Source organism: Patella vulgata, chromosome 8, assembly GCF_932274485.2.
Source record: "Patella vulgata chromosome 8, xgPatVulg1.2, whole genome shotgun sequence".
Classification (NCBI taxonomy): Eukaryota; Metazoa; Mollusca; class Gastropoda; family Patellidae; genus Patella; species Patella vulgata.
Window position 1 is genome coordinate 53085840 of NC_065886.2, and position 7580 is coordinate 53093419.

Consider the following 7580-nt stretch of genomic DNA (forward strand, 5'->3'; position numbering starts at 1 on the left):
CCTTTTTGTTTTCGATAGCTGTAACTCTCGTGCATACCGTGTTTATCCTTCGCACAAAGGACCCAATTTCTAACAGACCATTCTTTCAGCCCGAATGTGTTAAGAAACATTTTTTTACACACATTAATCATCTCATCATTTACTCTTAAATTGTACTTAAAAGTCCCGGTCCTGCGCCCTCGGTGTGGAACATGATAATATGTAACAAGGGAAGCTATGTATACTTTCCTTTGTCCCCAATCCATTGCATTCCAAAATTCACCAAAAAGATTTTGCCGATCTTCGTCTGAAACAGTACCACATTTTTTGTCTTGAAATAATTCAGGTTATGATCACATCGCTTACCAAGCTTTCTTTCCCCTCTCTCAGTGTATTCATGTTTACCGGTTTCATGATTTTTCCTGTACCCGGAGTAATGCTTGCCTTCCATCCGTAGTCTCTTATTTTGTATTGTTTTCCAGTTATCTCTATCCACTATACCCTTCCTCTTCTGTGTTAGATTTTCATTGGTATTAAGGTCTTCATCCATCTGTTCCTGATGTCTACCACCTTCACGATGTCCCTCATCTTCATCTTCTTCTATTCCCTGCTCTCCGTCTGTGCCATTGTCTTTTTCATATTCATCACTTCCGTCTCCATTTTCCACATCATCGGTTTCATTCTGTTGTCCTTTCTGTTCTTCTTCATCCCTTTTTACTCTGTAACAATGATCGCCACGTCCTCCTTGGTCATGAGCAGTTTTCAACTTCTTAAAATTTCTCTCTTGTCGAACGTCACCTCTCGTTTCTCCATGTGTACCCCCCTCTTCTCTCTAACCAGGTCTGTGTTCTACAAATTCAACTCTCTGATGTCCAGCTGTTAGCTGATCAACTTCATCGCTCTGATGTCCAGTCCCACTTCTGTCTTCCATGCTTTAATCTAGCGAATATGGAGACTGTGAGTGCGAGGTGAATTTAAAAAAATATATAGGTCATGAAAATTGTTAAGATATTGGAAAACAATGCTTTGATACATAATTTAACATATGTTTAGAAAATATAACTATAACCAAAACAAAAAAGAATTTATTTTTATGATAGTAAATGGTCTTTATACGCCCACATTTTCATGTGGACATATATTGTCGTCGCCCCTGTCCGCCCGGACGTCCGTCCACAATTTGTTTGTGGACTCTCTACAGGTCACAATTCTTGTCCGATTTTGACGAAACTTGAAATATAGGTTTATCCCCAAAAGATCTCGGCTGCTTTCGATATTGGCATGTATCGGATCGAAACTTCATGGATTATGGCCCCTGTTTTTTTACGAAAAATCACGTTTTAGTTTGTAGACCCTATAGAGGTCACAATTTTTATCCGATTTTGTTGAAACTTGAAAGGTAAGTTTATAACCCAAAGATCTCAGTTCCTTTCAATATTCGTGCATATCGGACCGTAACTCTTTGAATTATGGCCCCTCATTGTACGAAAAATCGCGTTTTTAGCTTGTGGACCCTATAGAGGTCATAATTTTTATCTGATTTAAAAAAAAAAGGTATTTTTATATCACCGTTACAACCTAAGGAAGGTTGGGTTCGAATTTCGTGAAAATCGGACCAAAATTGCCGGACAAAATGACCGCCGTTTGTACGCGAATAGTGTAAAAAATATGGTAAATCAAGGTTGTGGACCTGTATAGGTCACAATTTTAATTCGATTTTGATGAAACTTGAAATGCATGTTTATAACCTAAAGATCATGGTTCCTTTCGATATTTGCGCATATCGGATAGTAACGTCCTGAATTATGGGCCCTGATTGTACGCAAAATCGCCTTTTTTAGCTTGTGGTCCCTCTGGAGGTCACAATTATTATCCGATTTAAATAAAAACCGTTTGATTATATCACCGTTACACCGTAATGAAGGTTGAGTTTCAATTTCGTGAAAATCAGACCAAAATTGCCGGACAAAATGGCCGCCGCTTGTACGCTAATAGTGTAAAAATATGGTATATCAAGGTTGTGGACCCTGTAGAGGTCGCAATTTTAATTCGATTTTGATGAAACTTGAAATGCATGTTTATAACCTAAAGATCTTGGTTCCTTTCGATATTTGCGCATATCGGATCGTAACTTCCTGAATTATGGCCCCTGATTATACGAAAAATCGCCTTTTTTAGCTTGTGGTTCCTCTGAAGGTCACAGTCATTATCTGATTTTAAAAATCGTTTGAATATATCACCGTGACACCATAATAAAAGTTGAGTTCAAATTTCCTGAAAATCAAACCAAAACTGCCGGACAAAATGGCCGCCGCTTGTACGCGAAAGGTGTAAAAATATGGTATATCAAGGTTGTCGGTAGAGGTTACAATTTAATTTGACTTTGATGAAACTTGAAATGCATATTTATAACCCAAAGATCTTGGTTCCTTTCGATATTTGCGCATATCGAATTATGACCCTTGATAGTAGGAAAAATCACTCTCTTTTTAGCTTGTTCTCTGTCCATCTCTCAAAAATGTGGGCGTATCCTGCCTGGCAGCCGCTGGTTAAATTTGTGTGTTTGACTTATTCGTATTCGCACTGTGGTTAAGCGGTGTTTCCTAAACGGTCCAGTGAGATTTAATCCAATCCTAGCCTTTGTCTCATATTATCGGCGCCATGTTTTTCGCAGTCAGAAGTCTGGTGTTTAAAACAATTTAAGGGCAAGGTAAAGTGACACCATTTTGTCACAACACCTGAAATGGGGGGGTTCTCAAAAAGGCATTTACACTAGCTTTAATGACAATATGTTGGTATCTACATGTGTCTGAGATAATACAGAACAATAAAAAAAATGGATGGAAATCCAAAATAATGACTTTGAAATAAAATATTTACCAAATAATGAAGCAAATTCCTAAGTCAGGACTGCGCAGCTATAAGCCTTATAAAAAAGAACACAGGAAAAGTAGACCGGCTAAAAGTTGCTCAGATAATTAAACTCCAACCATCAAGACTTGAAATCTGAATTTTTTTTTTATCAAAACTTAGTTTTACGACCTCAAAGTTTTCAAATATTTTGTAAACAAAAGGCCATTTTGTTTCATGCACTACTTTCACTGCAGATGTATGGTGTACCACTAGTGGCATAGTGAACAGCAATATTTCCCCTATGATATGAGGTACACAAAGCTATGAATGTGACTGCATTTAACACAGTGTGTGCTACATTGTACAAATAGCCTTCATATTCATGATATGACATCTGATTACAATAATAGCAGCCTTTTTTTGGTGGGGGGGGGGTGGGGGTTCATGACTTGAATGCATGGCTATATTACAATGTATGTATGTCTGCTAAGGCGTATTACATGTATATAGTCATACCATTATAATGATGAATGTACTATTTGTGTGTAAGATAGAGAAAGATGGGGTTTAATGTCCACTAGATACAAACTAGGTCATTTCGGGATTAACTCATAGTTCAAATATATTTCAATAATTCGCTTGCGCGTAGGGGTCTTTAGCAGTGGGAGGAAACCGGAGGACCCGGAGAAAACCCACGAGGTTGGACAGGCGACCCTATACTCCTTGTCACGTACAACCGGGGATTCAATGACAGGCAAACCTTGTGATCAAATGTGCACGTGTTAACCTTTCGGCCACCCAATTTACTTAAAAGGACTTCATCTTATGTACAGGTATGTACATCAAATGGAATAATCCACATTATTTACAATTTGTTATGCCCACCTGTTATTACATTAAAGTCAACAAATCCTAAATCACATTTCAGTTCTGGCATTCACTAGACAAGTATTCCTATATTTCTGAAAAATAAATAATTTTAAGGTGTATGTTTCTATTCTTTTCCAATTCCTTTAATTGTCAACATACAGTATTAAGCTACTCATATGCACTGTATGTATGATGTATTTCTTTGATCTGAAAGCTATTCCATTGCTACCACATGCTTTCACAATGTATTAAAAATATAGCAATGATTTTCCACCTATCGTTCAGATTAATGATGACCTTTTTGGAAATCTTGCCAATGAAATGTGTTTAAAATTATGGTATCACATTCCAGCATAATTCTTATCTGTTACTACTTCCACCAGGTACCGGTACTTCAATATCAGTATTACATGTACTTTCAGCTCTTCTTGGTTTGAATGTAATCTTCATTATGAAAAAAATCATATGCAACTGATAAATCAAAATTCATAAATCACTCTCCCAAGATGAATAGTATATACAGTACCGGTATATAAAGGGTTTCATTGGTATATTCATTGTTTTGTACGAAAGACAATTAGGGTCAATCAAATGAAAAAAAAATATTCTGATCAAGATAATCAGAATGTTTTGGTTTTATTTGATTGACCCTAATTGTATTCCGTAGTTTTGTGATTATGATGGGTGGAAGGGAATATAATTCCTCTTTATTTTGAGTGGCCTAGCAATTACCATAATGTGTACCTCATGAGTGAATTCAAGATTTAAAAATTTAAACTTTTAAGAAAAGCACTTACTGTTGGTGTTCCAGTTGAAATATCTGGAAGGGAATCCGTGTCCGATATCTCAACATCAGGAGAAATTTCATCACTTTCATTACAGGTTTCATTAATTTTCTGGGTATGAAGATAAATTCTAACAGGTGAAGTGTCAATTTGTTTGACGTAACCATCAATATTGAATGCATCTCCATTTTCAAGATTTGGTGTTATTTGAGTTCCAGTAAAATTGGGACCTCCCATTTGGAAAATAAATATTCTTTATTTTTTCCTCTAATTGAATCAAAGTACAGTCTTTTGATACATCAATGCGTGTTGTACCTCCACCTTTAGTTACAGGTATGATTGAATAAGTTGAGCTATTGTTCTTTTTTATGTGTTTCCATCCAATGTGTATACGCCTGGTTGTTTTTCTTTTTTTACGGGCATTTTGCCCTTTCTCGGGTTTCTTAGTTTCATCACTCTCTGTCAGATAGAATCATGATTATCTTGTCCCAAAGCATCGACCAATGAAATTGCTTAGCTCTGCTTAGCTTTAGCTCAAACTGTTAATCATTGAACTCAGTCAAGACATTCACCTAATGAACATCTACATCAAGTTTAACCATTCTACTTCAATTAAAAGCAGGGTTGTTATGTTCCAAAATCTTGACCAATCAAATTGCTTGTCACTCTTTAGCCTAAGCAGAAAATTCTCAAGGTAATAATATAATGAATCTATATTAAGAGTTTCATCTCTCTCACTTCATTATAACCAAATATATCGTGCCCCAAAGAATCAACCAACCAGATTGCTTATCTCTGCTTACCCTAAGCAGTATATGCTCATCTTCGAACTCCATCAAGGCATCGACCTCATAAACGCCTACACCAAGTTTGAACATTCTTCCTCGATTAGAAGGAGAGTTATTGTGTTCCAAAGTCTCGACCAATCAAATGTTTGAACATTTTAGCTCAATTAGAAGGAGAGTTATTGTGTTCCAAAGTCTTGGCCAATCAAATTGCTCATCTCTGCTTACCCTAAGCAGAAAATGCTTATCTTTGAATTCCATCAAGGTATTGACCTAATAAACACCCACACCAAGTTTGAACATTCTAGCTCAATTAGGACAGTTATTGTGTTCCAAAGTCTCAGCCAATCAAATTGCTTATCTCTGCTTACCCGAAGCAGAAAATGCATGCTCATCTTCGAATTCCATCAAGGTATTGACTTAATAGACCTATGTTTCAAGTATTGTCAAAATCAGATAAAAATTGTGACCTGTAGAGTGTTCTCTCGCAAAGCAAAATCCATCATGGCATAAGAAAAACATAATAATTTACAATAAACATACCATTTAGTTCAGCTCTACATCTCTGAACAAGTCGTGTTTTGTTGCCGATCATAGTCACACCCAATAGATTAAACTCTGTGTCAGACAAACCTCGGTTGGTCCAACCTGTAACAAACAGTTGATAAAAAACATTTAAAATAAGATATTTACTATTTACAAATATATCGTACTGAATTAAATGTATAGCCATTAGCTACTTACAGAGTTTTGTTCAAAAGTTTCATTTAAATGACTTAGGCCGAGACTTCTTAGTATCTCCTCCATTTATCAGATCTGAAAAATATATGCGAAACTTATTAGGCTATTAATTCATACAGTAAAAATACATATGCCTAATACAATAACTTGTCAAATGTAATTTTAATATTTAAAAGTAAAAATTTCACATATAGTGAAAAATTAATTTTCATGATAGATAATCTAAGTGTTAAACAATCAATTATTATCACTAAGGAAAGATTTTCTGAAAATTTCACCCAAACTGATTCACTAACAGAAAAAGTAATGACCATATTGAATTTAAGCTAAATTAGCAGCTTGGGAAGAAAATTATTTTTCATGTTTTTTTATTTAATACAGTTAGCTATATGATCTTGATCGAAAAAAATTGTTCTTTTTTTTTTTTTCATTTATTTATTTTGGGGGTGGGGGGGGGGGTAATTAGTTCAAGTAATCATTTAATTATCTGTACATCAGAAAATAAACTATTCAAGTTATGTGTCATGTATTGGTATGGGTGAAATAATTATGTCTCTAGCACCTTTCGTTTCTGAGATATGGAGTGGGGTTGAAAATTGAAGCAAAATGGCCAATTTCGCAAGGGGCTTTGTCATTTGGCGTTACTAAATGGACTGTGACTCCGTCAATTCTGCTCCGATTTTGATAAACTTGGTGTGCGGCTTTCGGATTATAACAAGGTTATTTAAAACAAAGTGGCCATTGTTACGACGAGTCTCAGCCAAGTTTCGAACGAATTCCAAAATGGCTTTGAAAAAGGAGCAGTATTTTCAACGTCTCAGAACTGAAGGCAGCAATTAAGAGATTAGGGTTAGGGTTAGGACTATTTTTACGACTATTCAGATTTTAAACTTCGCCGATGGAGGGCTGTGAAAGCATCGTCGTAACAATAGCCTGAGGACTATTTTTACGACTCGTCGTAACAATAGCCACTGCCTATTTAAAAATAGCTGCCGGTCGCTATTGTCATTACCGTTGGAGTCGAGACATGCGCATTCTTCAATCGTTAGCCAATCGATTACACAAGTAACAATTATATGTGCGTCATGCTTCACAGACGCCAAGAAACAGTTAAAAACGAATCGGTCGACATTTCACTCTCTTTAAATTGAAATCAGCTCTTATCAATTGCATATTTTACATATAACAGCTTTCGTCTGATGATGAAATATGAAGAAAACCGTAAAGTTTGTAATTAAGAAGAATATTTGATTCTAATATACAATATACGTAATATGATGGGACTAACATATGGTTTATCTTTATTTCAATAATTTGTGATCTGGATGATTGATTCAATGACAGGTCTTATGATCTAAAGAACACACTATAGACTAGACTGCACAACCCTATAGAATGTGGGTGCCACATGGCCAAAGTGGGTAACTCGCTAGCCCACTAGTCTGGAGGTCACGTGTTCCATTCCTGCATTGGCCGAGAAAGTTCATAGGGATTTTCCGACGTGGTTTTGGGAGGTTCGATGGTTAGCACGTGCGTTGTATCATAAGGTCTGTCATTGAGTCAACTG